This window comes from Podarcis bocagei (assembly GCF_964188305.1).
Source record: "Podarcis bocagei genome assembly, chromosome: Z".
NCBI classification, from domain to species: domain Eukaryota; kingdom Metazoa; phylum Chordata; class Lepidosauria; order Squamata; family Lacertidae; genus Podarcis; species Podarcis bocagei.
Genome location: NC_138140.1, coordinates 37356729 through 37378457, shown reverse-complemented (window position 1 = coordinate 37378457; position 21729 = coordinate 37356729). Strand labels below are relative to the sequence as shown.

The following is a 21729-nucleotide window of genomic DNA, read 5'->3' as shown; positions in this document are numbered from 1 at the left end:
TCTATTGCCCATCAGAATATATCCCCCAACCATATAAACTGTTAACAGTGCATTAAAAATATCCAAAGGACATTTCTGATAGTAGAATGGTTTCCCTTATTGATACTCTCTAATGAAAGCAGTGGTAGCAGATAGAATTATGGTGCTGGAGGAGACTCTTGAGAGTCCCATGGACTGCAAGAAGATCAAACGTATCCATTCTTAAGGAAATCAGCCCTGAGTGCTCACTGGAAGGACAGATCGTGAAGCTGAGGTTCCAATACTTTGGCCCTCTCATGAGAAGAGAAGACTCCCTGGAAAAGACAGTGATGTTGGGAAAGATGAAGGGCACAAGAAGAAGGGGACGACAGAGGATGAGATGGTTGGACACAGTTCTCAAAGCTACAAACATGAGTTTGACCAAACTGCGGGAGGCAGTGGAAGACAGGAGTGCCTGGCGTGCTCTGGTTCATGGGGTCACGAAGAGTCGGACACGACTCAACGACTAAACAACAACAACAACAATGATAGCAGTAGAGTTAAAAAAGATAATATTTCAAATGGGAACAATCTCAGATGAATATTTAATGGCTGGAGTCAGGGCCAGTGCATGCATGAGGCAAGGTAAGGTGACTACCTCGGGCAGCAGAATCCACAAGGGCAGCAGGTCTGGCCTCCAAGGAATGTGTTGCCTACCACCGCAGTGGCAATGGTTGCAGAACACTCCCTGGAGACTCCAGAGGGCAGCATCCACCATTTCCTCCCCAAGGGTGTAGGAGACCATAATCAGTGCCTCCTCTTTGCCAAGAGGCCGCTTTTCAGGGCTGCCTCCACAGTGGCTTCTCGGCAAATAGGAGGCACTGCTGGTATCCTCCCACCCCTAAGGAGGAAATGGTGGGAGCTGCTCACTGGAGTCTCCTGAGTTCTGCATGCACACAGCATGATTCAGAGTAGGCTCCTTTCTCCGCAACAATGGACTTCAATCCCCCACTTAAACCATCAGGGAAGGATGATTTCATTCCCCCGACCCTTGTTCCCAGTGCAGATCTCCACTCACCCTTTCTTCCCTGGTAGGGGCCTGGCATTTAGTGGTTTACCCCAGGTGACAAAGTATCTTGGGCCGACACTGGCTGGAGCTACCATTTCTGCAGAAATGATTTTCCTACCAGTAAGGAGCCCCTTTGCTGGACTTTGTACCATATTGCTGAACTAATATGGTTAGGGTGAAGGTGACCCATGGTTTACTGAGCTGTACTACTACCATTAATAATAAGTTTAATTGCTGACAGATATATCCTACAGTGAGCACAATTCACCAAAATGAATTAAGAGATGCCAGTCAGATTGAAAATTGCAGCCCCTGAAATTGCCAGTTTGTTTCCATATTTTGAAGAGGCTGGCCAAGATGATGATTCTCCGGATGAGCTGCCATTACTAGTAGATGTTCCTATTGTATTTGATCCCTTGGGCAACAGATTGGCCATTTCCCCTTGTTAGGCACTTAGCATAACTGTTTTCATCTCCACAACGCTATTCATTTGAGCACAATTCCAAGTCCTGTTACAAAATTGAGAGTGAGACACTGGTACGAGAAATGTATTTCAAGAGGAAGTATAAGAAAAATCTGGCCTATCACACTGATTTGCATTTGCAATTTGCAATGAAAATGCCTCCAAGGATCCTATTACTGTATTAATTCACATCAGATGTGTAAACTCTCTAGAGATACAATCAGAGCCTGAACTATATGCAAGAGTCTGTTGCATGTGGTACTCTGTGCAATCGTAATGTTTTTTATATTGATTGACTCATATCCTTGCTGCTTGGAAACAGCAGCTAATCTTAAAGAGCTGTAGCAGCTGCTGGGATGTGATTTCTGTATGATGGAGCGAAGCTTATTCAGCAATCTTGTGATGATTAAGGTAATAAGGGTAATTTATTGCCTCTTCCATCTTAGCAATACCACAAGCCAAAACACAAAACCACTGCTAGGGGAGGCAAGAGCCCGCGGAAATGCTAGTGGATACTGGAGGGCACCAGGTCTCTTGCTAATGACATGCAAATCACGCCAGTCAAATCAGCAGCTTTTTAGCTCTGCAGAAAAGCTTTAATATATATGGAGCTGGAGATGACTATATAATTAAGATTTCAAGTCAAACACATTCAGAACCAAAGATTCTGTAATATTGGGACAAACTATAAGACACTAATGGTGGAGTAGCCAAGCAGTGTTTCAGAAATCACATATTGTCTGTTTCTCTCTGTGCCCCAAAGTAAACAAGGTAAACAAAACAATGACAGAATCATTGTCTTTGGCTCTTCCAGCATAGATGGCTCCTCTGAGCTCACAGACCAGTGAGAGGGAAGAAAGGGAAGGGATGAGTAGAAGCAGAAGGTTATTAGTGGGCTACTTTACATTAAATTAGATCCACAACTATAGTGCAACATCACCCAACCATGTGTTATGTAACACATCTTCAGAAATCCCATACCTAGCATCACAATAAAAAATGTGCAGGTTTACATCCCTACTAACTGGTACATGAAATTGCCTTTTATTGTCAGAGCAGGCAGACATTATCCCAAAATATTTCAGCTGGAAACTGAAATTGACCAGAAATCCAAATTGATACAAATCCATGAGCTCTGGTAATGTTTATGGTTAAATGATCACAACATATAGAAGGTCTGCAGCAAATAAACTCTACTTCAGACTTGCCAATTTCAGATCTCTCAGTTTTGGATTTTTTCCATTCCAAAATTCAGTTTTCTACATTTTGAAGCAATTAGCAAAATTCATCAATTAGTGTGATTTTTTCCCCTAATTAACACATTTTTATATGCAGTTTCGACTGATGTACACATTTTTGCAAGCAATTTCCTCTAATACGATGTGTTCTTGTATATTGCTTTCACTTCATTTTTTTCTTCATTTTTATGTACAATTAATATATACACGTTTATAAACATTGGTTGGAGGGCTGCATTGAAAAATTCAGATAAGTGCGGATTTCAAAGGATAGCTGTGTTTCAGCCTGCATATTGTTACAGACCGTGCAAATTTGATATATTCAGCCTTAAATGCATACCGAATTGAATTGCTCTTCCATCCCTACCTGCAGGTAACTCAGATCTGAGAACGTAGAAGAGAAAATCACTAAAGCATATCACTTAGGCAATGCTACCCATGTTCAAGCCCCTTCAACAGTATTGGGCTTCTTAGTGCCATATCAAAGGGCATTCTGCTAGTCCACCCTGCCCCTGCTGATCAGGTTCCGGAGCCAAAAAACCACCCATAAACATATACCCCCCTATCCCAAGCCAGGTAGCAATGTGAGGATCGTTGCTCAAGTGCTCCTCATCTAAATAGTGCCTCTGATTCCCTACAAGGTCTATGATATAATATACCTCCCTGCCTGTGCTACCTACCCCTACATCAAATGAAACCCATCGAGGCCAAATCAACAGCAATATGGAGTAACTGGTAAAAAGGTGATGGAACACACACACAAATCTTCATCAGATGGGCAATCGGCTAATAAAAGGGAAGGTGAGCAGGCTGTCAGGCTGGAAGAAAGAGACAGACCCTGAGTGGGTGCCAGACCTTTAAAAAGCCTATGTATGTCCTAGAGTGATTGACTCCACTGGCCACATGATTCCATCCCCTTTGCAGCAGTAGGTTGGGGCATTTTTGCCTGAATTCAAGAAAAGAGGGGGCAGATAATGAAATGTTATGCTGCTTGGATATCTGTAAGTACATTAAAATAGTCAAATGTTGACTGCTCTTCATTAGGCCCAGTTTATGGCAACTTGAATCAGCAAACTATCCACTACGTCTCAAATATGCCCTCTCATTTTGATACCCACAATGAACGTTGCAATGAACATATGGGATGTGGAAGTTTAATCAAATGCAATGTCTGTTCTCAGAGCCGCTTCATAAATATTTATTCTTAGAACATATTGCCTCATTACGTAATACCAATTTCATAATTACTTCATTAAAGAGTACTTGTGCTCTGGGATGCTTTAACCTTTATTTGGTGGGAAAGTAATGAGAGACTTGGAATTTTGAATTGGCAGAGATCAGAGCTTCTAAAACTTTACAGCAATGACCACATGCCTAACATGCATCCTCTTCTAAAGACCTCCAAATATCATGGGAACCTGTCAGCTGGATCTGCCAACCCTTATCACATCAAACAGCAGAATGGCAACTCAAAGATGAACTATGTAGGGCACTCAACTTCTATTGTAAAGACAAAATTTTCTAGCAAGTCAGTGTGTTCCACTGTTGGAAACAAAATATTATAGCCTTGGGTAGTTGATGCCTTAACACTTAGCATGTAATAATAGTAAAAAACCCGTAGTTTCTTTCATTTTATTTGATGAATTGTATATTATTTACTTGACTGAGTGCTACAAATTATTGAATTATTAGATCTATATACAAAAAGGAGTTCTTAAATAAAAGAACATTGATTGTTTCTAGATGATGCTTGCTTACCTCTCAGCTGGTACCATAATGGAAGACATATTTCCTATTCTTTCACACACAGGAGTATATTATTATTATTATTATTATTATTATTATTATTATTATTATTTAATTAATTATTGCTATTATTATTATTACTACTACTATCATCATCATCATCTTATCTACTACTACTACTACTACTACTACTACTAATAATAATAATAATAATAATAATGTATTATGTTGTCATCATCACTATTATTTCAGCTCCAGGCAAAAACATTTCTCCTCCCCTGGATCTTTAAGAATAGCTAATATTAAGATTCTATCTATCTATCTATCTATCTATCTATCTATCTATCTATATATCTTAAGCTAATATAAGTGCTCTATCTGTTTGAATTGATCGGTGATGTTTACGTTTGTTATTTTGTATGTTTTATTTTACTTCTAAAAATACTTTTAATGTTTCATACTACATTGTAAGTCACACCGGTAACATAAATTTATGTTGAAGATATGAAGTGCAATGTATGCAAGGTATGTAATTAGTTATTGGATCAAATTCTTTTTAACCAATGAATCTTAGCCGTATAACTTACTGAACAATGTGGCTTTGATAAAATGGGATCTAGCATGAAATTTTAACGGTGCAGTTCCTCTATTTGTTAACATGTCTGTTAAAGAGTGGAGGGGAGTTTCAGGTGCCCTTGGTATATTCCATAACAATTTAACGGACCCTACTTAATAGACATTCTGGAACACAAAAGTACATTGCGTTCACTTTTCAAGGTTAGAAAAATATAGTACAATGTATGCAAACTATGTTGTAAGAAGTACAGTGGTACCTCGGGTTAAGAACTTAATTCATTCTGGAGGTCCATTCTTAACCTGAAACTGTTCTTCACCTGAGGTACCTCTTTAGCTAATGGGGCCTCCAGCTGCCACCGCACCGCCACCACGCAATTTCTGTTCTCATCCTAAAGTAAAGTTCTTAACCCGAGGTACTATATCTGGGTTAGCAGAGTCTGTAACCTGAAGCGTCTGTAACCCAAGGTATCACTGTACTTGAATTGGGGGCAGGCTATTGTTTTTGTTTCTTAACTATGTTATGTATTTTAGTGTTTTTATCTTGTAAACTGCCTTGGGGTCCTCAGAGGAAGGGTGGTATAGAAATTTAATAAATGAATATATATCTATGGGACCAGCTTCTCTTTCTAGCATAGCACTTTGTAGCTGAAGACCAACTTTGAATCACAGCAGATAAGGCCACGTTCCTAAAGTGGTAATAGGAGCAAAAATCTGAAGTGCCATAGCCAATGTCTTCCCACTCTTGACACAGCAGAATGTGAGTGAAGGTGGAGGAACAATCTTACATTCCTCTATTTGTTAACGTGTTTTGATTTATGCGCACGCACGCACGCACACACACACACACACACACACACTTCCTCCTTGGGTTAGGGTTAGGGTTAATACTAATACTAAGAGGGTAAGAGGAGGGAGAAATTTAGACATTTCCCTGGTTTGGGGGCATGTCCTTTAAATCCAATTTTAGTTTAACAGAAACATCAGGATGAACAAGATCAGCCAACATCTTCAGTTATAGCTACCTTGTTAAGCCTCCTCCTGGATGCTTTATGTGTAGGCCAATATGTTCATTTATCAATGGATCCATTCTTGAATGAAGGGATAGTTGCTGAAGGTACCCCTTATGCCACTTGGTCATTTGTCCCAGTGACTGATTTTCTGTTGATCAGCTTCTGGGCAGCATTATATGACTTCCCTTCTATCCTCTCGCAAGCCTGAATATAGTTGGTCTATTGGTATATCAGCATGTTCCCAGCAGTTTGCTTTACTAGGCAGATCCTATCATTGCAAGAAAATGAAACACCATCACATCATGTACGTGGATATCCTTCATGAGATAAGCAGCCCATTGTAAATGTACTGTTGACATGCCATTTTCTCATGCATTAGTGATCTCTTTTCATATTCATAGTTTTATCACTGAAACAAACAAACAAAACCATTGTGCTGAGAAAGTCGCCGGGGAGAAGTTATTCTGTCCTCATAATACTAGAATGATGGGATCACACAGTGAAACTGACTTGGGTCAAATGCAATATAATTTCACACAGCACCTAATTAATTCACTGCACAAAATGCGTTGATGGTCATCTTTGATGGCTTTAAAAGCAGGGATTAAAATAATCCACAGAGGATAAATCCCTTAATGGCCATTAGTAATGATGAGGAAGTGAAATAGCATGCTGCTGAATGCCTTCAGGCCCTGCATGCTGGATTCTTGGAGGCACCTGAGTGGCCAGTGTGGGATGCAGGATGCTAGACTAGTCAGATGCTGGTCTGATCTAGCAGGGCTGTGCTAGGTTCTTAGGTACTGCTGCCTGAGAACAGCTTCCCGTGGTCAGGCAAATGCCAATAGGAAGCCTGCCAGCAGGACCTGAGTGCAATAGCAGTTCATTCACTAGTTATTCCTAACAGCTGATATCCAGAAGAATAATGTCTTTTACAGTGGAGGTAGGACAGAGCCAGCATGACTAGCAGTTATTGGTAGCCTTGTGCTCCACGAATTTTTAACAGGAAATGCCAGAGATCCTACTTGGGACCTCAGGAACATGCTCTTCATCCCATATGGCTCTTCATAGTCACAGACCAGTCTGATCCCAGCCATGTTTACTCAGAAGTCCCATGGAGTTAAATTAAATTTGCTACCAGGTAGTAAGTGTGCATAGAAATGCAGCTGTAGTCTTCTTCATTTTTATGAACAGAAAATGTATGTCAAGGCGGAGGTTTCACCAGCAGTATTAAAACCACTTTCAAATTACATTTAGGTTCAGTAAATGCCATATTTTCCAAACTACATCATTTCTAAATGGGGTGTAATGTTATTATTCAAGCAAAGCCCCTTTCTTGCCCAATAATAGACATATCTATCTTCTTAATATGCAGTCAAATTAAATACGTACCAAAGTGAGATGGCTGGTAGAATTAATTCAAATACTTAGTCCTTTCCTTCAACTGGCATTCTTCCAAGATATCATATTCCTAATATTAATCATCTACTTTAGTAGCTGTGACACATGAAAAAGGGTCAGGGTTAAGTGATTCTGCGAAAATTCAGGTGCTTTCCAGGCTCTCTGAAATTGCCCTTCTGCTCAGCCCCTAAATCGTTCCTCTCTCTTAAAGCATTATTTATGGTGCCATGGCTACTTTAAAAGTGCACCAAATCACAAGAGGCATAATCCCTTTCACATAAAGAAAAAGGACCGCTCTGAAGGATAAACTCCCCTGTTTCAGTGGCTTTCAGCCAACTACATGATGAAAACCTCTTCAGTCTCTGCTTTTGTGTTTGGGAGCAAAGCTTGCTAAGGTGGCAGCCACGTAAAATACATAGCGCTCTAAGCAAATCGATGCCCCTGCAAAAGGCAGCATTCGCCAACCTGATGTGCTCCAGATGTTTTGAACGGCAACGAGAATGGTTGCGCTGGCTGGGGCTGATGGAAGCCATAGTCAAAAATGTTGGGAGTGCAACAGGTTGTTGTTGCTGCTGCTGCTTCTGTAATAGGAACATAGGAAGCTTCCTATGACCATTAGACAGCCCATTAGTCCAGGTTATTCAACTGGCTGCCAGCAGCTCCTCAGGGTTTTTGCTCTTGGCATCAGATATTCTGTATGCAAGGTAGATGCTCTACTCCTGAGCTTATGGCCCTTCCCCAATAATTGTTGTGGTTGCTTTAATCAAGCAATTACTATATTCTGTAATTTGTTTCCTAAGATTTATACACTGCTTGATTGAAAGAAAAAGGGGTTTACAAAAAGAATAGAACAATGAAATTATTGATTTTTTTTAAATCCAGAAAAAGCCCTTACCTGTCTGGCAACATTCCCTGTCTCTGAAGTTCTCCACAGTAGGAAGCAAATCTCATTTCCAATGTGTCATCTGTGCACAGTATTTGAAAGTGGTGTTTTTGTTTAAAAACACTGGTATTTTTAAAGCTTAATATAGGTGCTAGGCGTTTTGCTGAAGAGTGACAGTATATGTAACGCATCAGATCATAGGCGAGGAGCCACTGAAACTCTTATTAAGACTGTTTTGTCGCAGCTAGTAACAGTTTTGTGTAAAGCCTGCTACTGCTAACAGAGATATATGAAAATATTAGTGAGAGCAGCAAAAGAAAAAAGAAAGAAGAGAAAGGTTCTTCTACCTTTGCTTTTTCTGAAGTCTGCAAAATCCAACTGTATGTTGAATGGAGAACACTCTGGGATAATTTCAGATTAAAGAGGTTAGTGGGTATGCATATCTCTTGGATAACATAAGGGGAATGTGTATGTGTCTATGCGCTGGGCTAGCCCAAGACATTTTGCGCCTTGAGGTGAGGGACTAGATAGCTCCCTCTCCCTCCCCATTCGACATACAGAAGCTGTCTGAATTGGCAGCAGTGTCTTCCTTCAGTACTAGTGACCTAAGACAGTGTTTCCCAACCTTTTTTGGGCAAAGGCACACTTGTTTGATGAAAAAAATCTCGAGGCACACCACCATTACAGCCCCGTGACGTCAGTGCGCAGCGTCACGCCGGGAGGGACGCACGGAAGTGTAAGTTTCAAATTTTTTTCCTCCCCCTTGCCGGGGAACCTCCAAGCTTTGGGGGTGGGGGGGGGGAGGAGGCAGCAAAGCGAGGCAGGAAGGAGAGCGCGGCTTGGCTGGGTGAGCTTTGGCAGGGGCAGGGAATGAGAGCCGCGAGGCGGGCACTGCGGACGGAGGCGCTGCCCACCGAGCTCGCAGGCAGCCAGGCAGGCAGACGGCGAGAGCCCCGTGCTGGGCGGCCTCTCCTCGCCGCCGCCGCCCCGCCTCTCGCCACCCGACTCGCCCGCCTCCCTCCAGGCAACATCTCGCGGCACACTAGTGTGCCGCGGAACAGTGGTTGAAAAACACTGACCTAAGAGAATCCGCCACTGCACCTGAGGCAGCAGGCTAGCTTAATTCAGAGAGCTAGCAAGGCTGTGCACCAAACCCAGCTGGGTTCCATATCCCAAACTGGCTTAGGCCAATTTGGGTCAACCTGGGATTCAACCAGATCCGGTTGGAGAAGCCCTGTACCACTCAGGATCAGATCAGGTTCATCCAGAGTGATCCAGGACTGTCAAAAGGGAAGGCAGTTTGGTGGTGAGGAGAAGTGGGGAGAATTCAGGGCTTGGGTCAGCTGAGATCATCTCGGGGCATCCGATCAGGGCTCCTTTAAACTGCCTTATTATTATTATTATTATTATTATTATTATTATTATTTGGGGTCATGTATAATACAGAGCTCTGACTTGCAACAGGTGGGAACAGCCAGGGAACTGTCTCCTAGAAGTTGACTGAGGCAGTTGACTCACTTTGCCTAATGGTAGGGCCATTAGTATCAAATGGAATGAGATCCTATAAGACCCTGATTTTTCTTACTACATTATACGAATGACTTGGTGAAAACATAGTGTAAAGAACTAGCCTCTCATAAGGTCACTGCTGTAAGGGTTATGTAGGCATCTAAATGGAGAGTGCACACAACCCCATCCATAAAGGAGCAGTCAGAAACAATGTTGGAGCTTGGCTCAGTGGCTAAACTCACATTTTTCATTAAGAATAAGAGATAAGAGGCAATGGCAAGATGAGTTTATTACAACTTGGTCTATTTTTATTCATGGTCTATTTTTTATTCATTACTGTTAAATGAACTCGATGGCTTCAAAAAATGCAACAAGGTTTTCCAACAGTTGATTGAAGTAGGTATAATTTGAGCTGTGTTATTTATAATTCAAAGACCCAGAATGTCTGAAGCAGGAAGCCTGCTCTGTCTACCACATTGCATTCCAGCATTGTATTTGTATTTTTATCATCTCCATTAGCAATGAGAACAGCCTCCTCACTTCAGACTTTTCCAGACTTTTTGGAAATGGTAGGTCCAGGCCCTTGAGTGTGGGTGGGGCCAGTGAGTGTGGCCCCATTCTCCCCCTTGAATGATTGGAATTGCATGGAGTTGAGTGCCCAAATATGCTTTTAACAGGTTGTTACATTAATTGGCTGACACTACCCAGCCGTTCAGCAAAATCAGGTGTAAAACACACACACACAAAGATGTGACTTGCTATTTCCCTTGTTCCCATCCTACCACCCTGCAGCAAACACAATTGAGCAAATCTTGGCTCAATGAGAAATTGGCAGTACGGGGTATTACTTCAGCATGTTGCTGAGCTTCAAAAGAGGCTCAAAAGAGGACAATAATTCTATGTAGCACACAGGTGCAGGTGACTATTCTTAAATTGATTTTTTTTAGGCATTTAGCTTTTTGGAGGCTTGTATAAGATGGTGGTGGGCAAGATGCCAAGGGATTGTAGGTTGCACTCTACAGTGCTCTACAGTGACAGCCTCTCAGTCATCTGAGGAAATGTAAGTATACTTCTCATACATTGTTGATGTTTGAAATTGGTGCATGTGCCAATGGTGAAGCCACACAGAAAACTGCATACAGCTAAGTCGTGCAATAAAAATATGTATTTTGCACAAAAGTTGCATGGAAAAGTTGATAGCACTCACAGCAAAGCAGGAGTAAAATGCATAGAGTAGGGTGGAATGGCATGGTATAAACCTATAATTCAGCACCAATGAGACCAAAATAGCATGGAATTAACTGCTCAACCCCCATCTACATCGTCTCACTGTACAACCATCTCTTCTATGTGCATCCTCTGCATCATGTATAGAATTCCGTGACCCTGGTTCTTCCATTCTTCAGCAGAAATTCTATTGTCTACCCTGTGCTGTGCCTTCAGCCTGTATTTCTTCTTCTACCACTGCAGCAAAGCACGAGAGTAGCTGCTTCCTACTGTCAGAGCACATCATCCTCCCAGGTTAATTCAGAACTTTCCCTCTTTCTCCCAACTCTACCCTTTCCCCATCCATTGCAACCTTTATTCTGGGCCACTGAGCCAGGAAAGGACTCTTGTTATTGGAGCGTCACAGTTCATAGTCCTAAAAAGACCCTCCAGTTCTTAGCACAAATGTTGCAGACCAGAAATATTTCTGCATGTAAACGGAGCTAGCCTGGCAGAAGGTGAACAAAAGGACATTCTCGGGACGAGACCAATGATGTGCTGCAATGCTCCAGAGAGATTTATCCTTTTTTATGCCTTTCGGGTCTTACATAAAATTCACTGTTCTTTTTGGTTGTAGTGACCATTTGCAGCAAAAGCTCGTTGTAGCTTTAAATGTCCTAAACTGCTTCATTCTCAGGCACCAGAGCATCCTTTCTCAACAACTAACACACTTACTGTGGCATAAACCAAATTATTTAGCTCATTGCTTGCTTACTTCTTTGTTTATATGGTGTCATCCATATACATGGCATCATTCATGTACATTTAAAAAGAATGGGTGAACAACTCCCTCTTTCAAGGGGGATTCTGTGCTCAAAAACAGCATGAGAAAGGTATTAGATGATTGGGAGGCAGTGATAAATAGCATTATTACTGCTAAATGCTGCAATGGACAGGGATGGGAAGTTGTAACATAACTCTCATAGGGTTGCTACCCATCCCTTAAAAAACAGGATTGTCCCATTTTTGAACAACAGCATCCCCTGTCCTGGTTGAACTTCAAATGGGATGCATTTTGTCCTGTTTTCAAAGTCATTAAAAATCAATTTTAAAAGTTTGTGTGTTCCCCCTAATTTGCTTGCCTTGTGAGCCTAGCTTGCTAGGCATCTTGGAAGTTGAGCCCACCCTCCAAAGCTTACTGATTGATGGTCCAAGCTAGCCAATAGAGCTCGCCAGCCAGAGGCTTTTCTGGGTTGGGTGGAGCTCTTGCTAATGGCTCAAAGAAAATGTTTCCTGACGAAGCTGCCCCAGGAAGCTCATTTGAAGCTAAGTCTCACTGTGCCTCTCACTGTGTTTTAAAGGGTTTTGTTGGCTTATTGCCACCTCTAGAATGGATCGCATGGATGCTGCAAAGCAGGCCTTTTCGCATTTTGGTTTCTCCTGCTGAAACTGACTTTGTGCTAGAAACGCAAAAAAAAAAAAAAAAGCCCTTTCTTATCCAAGTCACTCTAATGTGCATTTCCCAATAAGTTTGTTCCATTCCCCCATCAATTAATTTGCCATTTAAAACAAAAATAAAAAATCACATTTATCATAAATTTCAAAATCATATTTTGAAATGTAAAGGTAAAGGGACCCCTGACCATTAGGTCCAGTCGTGACCGACTCTGGGGTTGCGGCACTCATCTCGCTTTATTGGCCAAGGGAGCCGGCGTAGCGGTTCCAGGTCATGTGGCCAGCATGACTAAGCTGCTTCTGGCGAACCAGAGCAGCACACGGAAATGCCGTTTACCTTCCCGCCGGAGAGGTACTTATTTATCTACTTGCACTTTGACGTGCTTTTGAACTGATAGGTTGGCAGGAGCAGGAATCGAGCAACGGGAGCTCATCCCATCACGGGGATTGGCAAGCCCTAGGCTCTGTGCTTTAACCCACAGTGCCACCCACGTCCCATTTTGAAATGTGTTGTTGTTGTTGTTTAGTCATTTAGTCGTTTAGTCGTGTCCGACTCTTCGTGACCCCATGGACCAGAGCACGCCAGGCACTCCTGTCTTCCACTGCCTCCCGCAGTTTGGTCAGACTCATGTTTGTAGCTTCGAGAACACTGTCCAACCATCTCGTCTTCTGCTGTCCCCTTGTCCTTGTGCCCTCAATTTTTTCCAACATCAGGGTCTTTTCTAGGGAGTCTTCTCTTCTCATGAGGTGGCCAAAGTACTGGATCCTCAGCTTCAGGATCTGTCCTTCCAGTGAGCACTCAGGGCTAATTTCCTTAAGAATGGATAGGTTTGATCTTCTTGCAGTCCATGGGACTCTCAAGAGTCTCCTCCAGCACCATAATTCAAAAGCATCAATTCTTCGGCGATCAGCCTTCTTTATGGTCCAGCTCTCACTTCCATACATCACATGGGAAACCCATGGCTTTAACTATACGGACCTTTGTTGGCAAGGTGATGTCTCTGCTTTTTAAGATGTAAAAATTTTGAAATGTAGCCTCCCTCCAAATATGTGTTTTTAAAATACACATTTTAAAATGCTTTCTGATGCTGAGTACTGTGTCAGAACATTTTGAAAGTGTGAGAACTAGTGAAGAACTAAGTTTCATACTAGCCCTGAGCATATTAACCCCTGAGGTTCAGATTGGGTCTCTTCATATCTGAAAACTCAGATCATTTCCTTTAGCCATGCTTATCTGAGCCAATCAGGTTTGTTCCCATGTTATACTGAACAAAAGTCTATCTATAGCTACATGTGTGCAAGTATTTGTGTGAAAGAGTATGCAGTTGTTGATTCAGGTGCCACAACTATACAGACTCTACATGCATTGAGCGTTACATGTGAATACATGTGTACGGCAATACAAAAAAAATTGGGTTGTATTTTTATTCATGGACACTGGTAAAAGAGAAATTGAAGGGAGGTCCTAGCTTAGTCACATCCAAAATAAAGAATTCTGTGTAACATTAATGTCTTCCTCCCCCCCCCCCAAAAAAAAGTTGACCTAGGTGGTTTTATGGACTGTTATGAAAAATAAATAACAAATCTTCCTTGAATTAACTCCAATGTCAAAATGGCAACTGCTTTCTGTAGCCAGATATCACTAAGTGGGAATTCATGCTTGGGATAGTCTTTGATGGACGAGTTGGCAATGAGCAAGCAAACGTCCCTCACTCTAGAGTAGAGAAAATTGGGAAGATGCAATTAGGCAGTTGGAACAAGAACAGTGAAGAGAGATCAAGGGCCTGCCTCCAGCTCACAAGGTTAAACCAAGGTCTCATGCCCCCAGACTCTAAGGTCTTCTTTCTCTGTATTGGAAACAAGAATGCCCGGGAGAAATCTCCATGAATTCTTGGCAGCCTTTTTTGCTTGGCTGTGAAACAAACAGGGATTTACAAGGAGACGTGTGAATAAAATAGAATGTGCCGGCCATCAATCATTCTAATCAGCTTGCATATATTCTATTTGTCTAAATTTTCCTGCAGCTGTTTATCATGCTGCTCTCCTATGCTATAGTAAATCTGGGGGTGAGCCCAGTTCACCAGCACCACTGCAGAACTAACAAAGGGGCCTAGGAAGCTGCAATATACAGAGTGAAACCATTGACCCATCCAGCTCAGCACTGTCTGCATTCTAACTCTGTCAGTGTTGCTTTGAAGGCCTTATTTATTTATTTCATTAAATTTATACACTGCTTGATTGCAAAAAAGGAAAGAAAACGAAACCCTCAAAGCTGTTTACAAGAAGACAAAACAATAAAACCAAGAAGAATTTACACCAGTACTTTAAAATACACAAGCATTAAAATACTGAAACAGATTTAATAATACTTCAACTTTCTAAGTACCTGGGTAGGTTTGTAAAAACTAGAATTTTTTTAGCAGGCGCCGAAAAGACTACCTGGAAGGTGCCTGCTTGATAGAACAGACAGGGAGTTCCAAAGTAGATGCTGCCACACCAACTGATTGAGTTTTTGCAAATGAAGAATGGGTATTGTGTGGCACCAATAGTTGTGCCAATTCCACTGACTGAAGGGGTTAAGTAGGGTAAGCCAATGTCATAGGTAAACTGGTTCCAACATGTTATGGGCTTTATATACACATATAACTTTTGGACAAATTAGGTTAGTTTGCTTTAAAATGCAACCTGAACAAAGGCCTCCATCCCTAGTAGGAGGGTAGATTTATTTACCATACTTTCCCATCACAGTAGTTGTAATAAGGCAAGTGTTTGCTCCATGCATTTGCAGGGAAATAAGATTATGAGTGCAGACCTTTTTCCTTTGCCTCTGGGACAAGTGATAATTAATGAACTCCAAATGACGAATTGAACCTCCTTGCCAGTCCCCAGTCTTCAAATCATAGTTCCATTAAATCTTACTAAATCGTCACTTGCCTATGTGCTTGGTTATTATACGCTAGCTTCCTTCACTGTCAGTGTCCAAGTGATGGTAATTGTGCAAAATTGAATTCCTGATCTCAGACTTTGTCCCGTTGAGTGTGCCAACGATGTGCTCTCTGATCAGTCCCTGAAATGCCCAGCAGTTTTGCTTTTCTGATCAAATGCAATGCTTCACAATTCATGATGAAGAGGAGCTGATCCCGAATGAAGTACAAACCAGTTCTTGGTGTCAGTTATCTGATGTACAGCTGTGAAAATCGTAATGATATTGCCCTGCACCAGTGAGGTGTGCACAGGCAAGCATTCTTAAGCCAGCACTAGTTGCGCAAGGGGCCAGTGCCAATGAGCTGTTCTCCTTTTAACAGAAGTGCTTCTGTGGGAAGAAATGGGCTCCAATTTGATGTAAGGGGTTTCAGTAGAAGTGTGTGCCTGAAACACATCGTGTTGTTTGAAGATGGTCTGAAAGCTATATAGAAAGACCAGTGAAAAGATACTCAGCCCTAGCTAGTTCATACTTACCACACTATCTGACATTATTTAGGTGCTCTTTAGGTGGTATGGCTCAGTGGTGGAGCATCTGCTTTGCATGCAAAACATCCCAGGTTTGATCCTCAACCCCCTCAAGGTACAGCTGAGAAGTTTTCTCTGCACAAAACCCTGGAGTATTGCTACCAGTTTTTGTTTGTAAGTCTAAGTTAGATGGACCAATTCTTTCAGGCAGTTTCCTATGTTCCTAAAAGAAGAGGCATTGAATAACAGTCCAGCACGAAAATATGCATTAACCATTAAATACCATATCCCTGCTCCTGTCAACCTAGCAGTTCGAAAGCACGTCAAAGTGCAAGTAGATAAATAGGTACTGCTACGGCGGGAAGGTAAACGGCGTTTCCGTGCTTCTCTGGTTCGCCAGAAGCGGCTTAGTCATGCTGGCCACATGTCCCGGAAGCTGTATGCCAGCTCCCTCGGCCAATAAAGCGAGTTGAGTGCCACAACCCCAGAGTCGTCCGCGACTGGACCTAATGGTCCCTTTACCTTTACCATATTAGAAGCAATGGAAAAGTCTCTCTCTCTCTCTTTCTCTTTCTCTCACATACATCCACATACCTGTGGTCACCTGCTTTCGAAAACTATCGACATACCCAAGTTGAACACTTACATGATTTCAGGGTTAGCATTTTGACTCAGAAAATGGAAGGGTTCTTAGTTTTTCCACACTTTGGAATATCAGCCAAGCTGCCACTGCTGCTGCCATCTCCTCCTCTCTAGAGATGGAAGTCAAATGCAGTTTCTGAAACGTTCTCAAGAATTTCATCATAAGTTCAGATTCTTCAGACACTAAGCTTTCATTTTAAAGAGCCACTAGTGGGCCACAGGAACCACTTTAGAGTGCTCCAGAGAGTGTGTTTTTCATTTCCTGCTCTAAACTGCAGTGCAGTGTAATAGGAAACAGCTGCTGTGTTCCTTCCCACAGGTAGCTGGATTTCGGCAATGAGCAAAATAAGTCCTGGAGAGATAGTGGCCCATATGCTCATTTTCTTGGGAAGGAATCATATGAAGGAAAGGCAGGCACCGGGAACTATACTTCATTCTGCCCCAGATGTTTATTTGTGTGGTGTTACCTTCATGGTGCTGCCTAGCACTCCTTAGTTCGCAGTAGGTTTAAGCTACAAGTTTTGAAAGAAGAGTGGTCAGGAGAGAAAAGATTCACATTTGGCTAAATGACTATGCCACTGACAGCAAGCTGCACCAATTCAGATTGAGGGCAATATCATGCAGGAAAACTATCCTTCACTCTGAATTTACTTTACATGGCCTTACTGACACCATCACATAGCAAAATCTGTTTGATTTACATAATGTAAACGTCATCCAGTCTCCTGGAAAATGGCTGAGGTAGGATTCCTTTCCCCAAAGCTGGGAGTGTTAATGAAAAGTGACCACCCTTCCTGTTTTTACCTCAGGGCATAATCAAAATTCTTATCATGTCATGGTTAGTTGTTGCCATGTTGTGAGATGGGAAAGCTGTTTCAAAACCCACATTCGAAACTGTGTGCATATTCTATCCAACTCTATGAGTTGGATCCTGAAAGCAGAACATAGTTATTCTATTTATATTTATTAAATCAAATTATGTATAACCCGCTCTTAATTTCTCAAACAATTTCAGAGTAAGACACAATATTAAAAAGCAATAAAACAATATTTCAATTAAAAGCAACTTAACTAGAAACAACAATGTACTCTGACACACTAACAACGTCAAAAAACTGAGGAACACCACTTGGATAAATAGCCACTTTCCTATCTGGCAAAGAAACACAATCAGTGTTGGTGCTGTTTGTACATGAGAAGGGAGAAGATTCCAAATGTGGGGTGCCCCTATTTAATCAATATTGTCTTTCACCAGTCCCTGCATACCATATCTCAGAAAACTGGCACTGTGAGGAAGGACATTCCCCACAAAGAAACTCTCTATAGCACCCCTACTCCCAAGCCCTACCAAGGGTCAAGGGACCCTTCTGAATGCTGTAAACCTGGGCTTTTATTTTATTTTAAAATAAAAAAACACCTTTTTTATTAAAGTGGGGACACTTTTTAAAAAAAATAAAATAAAAAATGATATATATTTTTGAAAAGAGAAAAAAATATATTAAAAAAAAATAAAGAAAAAAGTCAACACCACAGATCAAAGTTTGCTTTAAAACTGAGCTTTGGTTAATTTAAAAACAAAAATAAAACCCCGCCATGCGATGTATTAAATCCTGCGGAAGAAATGTGCAGGAGTGTTCGAAAGAATCCAGGCGTGGCTGGCATGCCCCAAAGAGGAAAGGGGCATAAAGGGGAGGGATGAGCATGAGCATCGGGATGCCAAGTGCAGCACGCTGCTCCTCTCTAAAAGCTCCGGTGCAAACACACATAGGACGCGTTGAAAGCAAGGTATGGGGAATCGGCTGAAAAGCCGCCGTGGAACAATGGGCAATAAGCGCCAATGGAGCTCTCCCCTTTCCTTTAGCGAAGCACAGGCACACAACATGTACCCACAACCGAGCACCAACAAAACAAGACGCACACCCGGCACACACGCTAAACACAGCGGATTTCCCTGCTGCTTGTTGCGTTTGTCTGCCACCAGTCCCCTTGCTCAGTGCGCCTGCTTGCTGAGAAGTGACACGGCTAGGAAGGAATTAGCAGGTGGACACGATCCTTTCACCTTCCGTTGCTCAGTGCCGGCCATCACCTCGCAGTAAGCAGATGCGCTGAGCAAGGGACTAGTGGCAGACAAATGCAGCAAAGAGCAGGGAAATTCCTAGCCCTCATGGCAAGCAGAGGGGAAAGGATCGTGTCCTTCCTGCTAATTCCTTCCTAGCCACATTGCGCACAGACTCCAGCCCTCGTAGTTCAGCTTCCGGCGGCTAGGAGCGCAGCCAACAGCCGCCGTCTCCTCCTCTCCATGCTCTGGTGCTGCTGCTGCGTCCAGGGAAGCGTGCCAGGGGCGCGCAGGCAGCTGGAAAACATGCAGGTGGGAGAGAGAGGGAGTCTGGCTTGGGAGGGGGGGAGAACTTTTGCTTTCCTTTCTTCCCTGCCCCTAAAATTCCCCTCTCCTGCATCCAGTTAGCCACCTTCTTCCCCTCACACGTGCTTCTCGTCCCTTCAGTGTTTTTCTTTCCCTCCCCACTTAAACTCCTCTCCTGCATCCAGTTAGCAGATTTTTTTCAATAAAGGGTCCAGGCTGCTGAGACAGCCGCTGCCACATTTCCCGGGGACATTTAATAAAATCCGGGAACATTCTGGGGATGGAATTTGTCTGGGGACATATTTGCAAATCCGGGGAAGTCTCGTAACCCTACCCAGGAGGTCAGCCTTTATATCTGCCTTTATATCTGACCCCTTTATATCTGACTGCCTATATATCTGACCCCAGCCTTTATATCTGACCCCTTGCAGAGGCGTAGCAAGCCCAGGTGGTACCCGGTGCAAAAAAATTTTGTCACCCCACATCATCAGCTCAGGGTAGGCTTTGGAGTCATGGGCGGGCGCCGAATGTCACTCCCTCAGTGATGACACCTGGGGTGGTTCGCCCCATTCCTACGTCTCTGCGCCCCCACCCCCATGACTCCGAAGTACCCCGAGCCATCAGGGAAGGGGGCAGCTATGCCGCTTTGCCAGGGCACTGGCAAAGCTGCACAGCTTGTCCTCTTGGGAGCCACGGCTCCCATCTGTCCCCCTCCCTCCCTCCCCGGCTCACTGCAAGCAGCACCTGCCAGTGCCGGAGGGATCCCACTGCCATCCTTTTGGTGCTTCAGCGGCGCTGGCAGCAAACCCCTATGTACAGCGCATGTGCAGCATCGCTATGTACAGCGCATGCGTGCGACACCGTGCATGCGTTGTGCATAGTGGTTTGCTGCTGGCGCCGCTCGAATGCCATACAGAGGGTGGTGGGATCCTCTGCTCATGGCTGCAGCTGTGAATGGAGGATCCCTTCACATGCAGCTGCGGCGGTGCAATGACTGCTCGTGCTGCTATGCCTGGGCCGGGGCGGCAGGGCAAGCAGTCCAAGGGGTGCCTTCTTGTCACCCCCTCAGACAAGGAACCCGGGGTGCACCACCCCCCGCCCCCACCTTGCGACGTCACTGGCCCCTAGACTCCTGCTGAGCCCATGCTTCTTCCCCAAACCATGGGCTTCAGTAACTGTTCTCCATTGTTTTAGTATGGTTTGAATGTGGAATTGCTTGCCTGGATGAAGAGATATAAGTATAGAAACCTCTAGCTACTGTTTGGCTGGACTGCAGTCTATTGTACAATGATAAGAGTTACATTGGTAATTCCACTATCCATTGGCATGCGGCTCCTAGAAAGTCATCCACTAGGGAGTGTGGCCCTTGGGCTGAGAAAGGCTCTCCAAACCTACTGTAGGCTAATGTGCAGGAAGAGTCAAGCAGGTTGCCTCTGCCTGATTTGGGGTAACTCACTTTTCCCACTGTGGATTCCTGCTCCTCATCCCTGTGCCCTTCAAGAGGGCCCCTTGAATCACAAAAAAACCTCTTTGGTGGTTCAGAGGAACTGCAAGACAGAAAAGGGGGTGGCTTCCATCAGCCCTATGTCAATCTCGGTTCTCGGGATCCAACCCTTGCTCTGTATCCAGGTTGAATCATCGTCAAAAATGTTGTCCTTCCTTCCAAATACGATTTGGCACATAGCACTACATGGAAAACTGCCTAATCAAGTTGTAGTAATGAGAAATGAAAACAAATAAGATGTTTTTGTTATCCAATGGTATGGATTTCTAAGATAGAAATGAGACCCAACGACAACAACAAGGACACCACAGACAGATGGTGAATTCTGAAAGACTTGGCCAGAGGAAAGGACAACCGGTAGGAAACATGTTATACACGACTTCCGGGTTAGCGCGAACGGCTAATGGCGGATTCCCTCCGAGCACCGGAGGGAATCAGCTTCGCAGGATCAGGGTCTTACTGCTGCGGCGACGCGGGGACCCCTAAAAATCACAGGCAGAGGAGCCTGTGAACCTGGTGACTCGGCGGGCACCATTTGTGCCCCCGACCTGCGAAAGAGCCTTTTTAAAGGCTCCGGAACGGGGGATGGGGTGAGCGGCGCGGTGCTGTGAGTCGACTGCTTCTCCTGCGGAGTGAAGCCGCGCTGCCATGGCCGGAGAGCGCTGACTTTTTCCTGTGAATTGGACTCTAAAACTACAACCCGTGAGTAGAATGGAACTGGATTTGGAAAAATTTTACTTTGAATTAGGCACGATCGGGGAAGACGTAAGCAGGAAGTCCATCTCCCCGTCCTGTAAACAATCTGAAGCAAGGACCTACTAAGGTCGAGAGAAATTTTTTCTCATTTATTGGGTTAAAGTTATTAATTTCACGACTTGGCATGATAAGAACTTTACCGGAGGATAAGAGCTAATTTTGGGAGCTGAAGTTTCACCTCCCCCCGGACCCGGGAGTGATCTGCGAGAAAGCCTGGTGAAAAGGTATTGAAGATTTTGACAGCTGTCAAATTAGCTGTCAAAACGGAAAAAGAGAACTTTGTTTCTGCTGTTTCTGCTGGCTGTATTTGCTACAATTTGATTATATCTTGTGGAAAATAAGGAGAACTGATACAAATTAATTTGACTTTTGGATTTGAACTGGAAGGAATACTAAATAACCAAAAATCCCTCTAGAGGGGTTTTTGGGACATTACAAGGATGGCTGAAGGAGGAAAAATTCAAGCTGAACTGGATAAAATTTTTGTTCTCTTGGGAAAGATAC

General features: G+C 43.3%; 1 long non-coding RNA gene across 1 annotated transcript in view; it reads right to left on the bottom strand.

Moving 5' to 3' along the window:
- LOC308578902 overlaps positions 1-21729 on the bottom strand; it is a 66060-nt gene that overhangs the window by 632 nt on the left and 43699 nt on the right. The window lies entirely within an intron of this gene.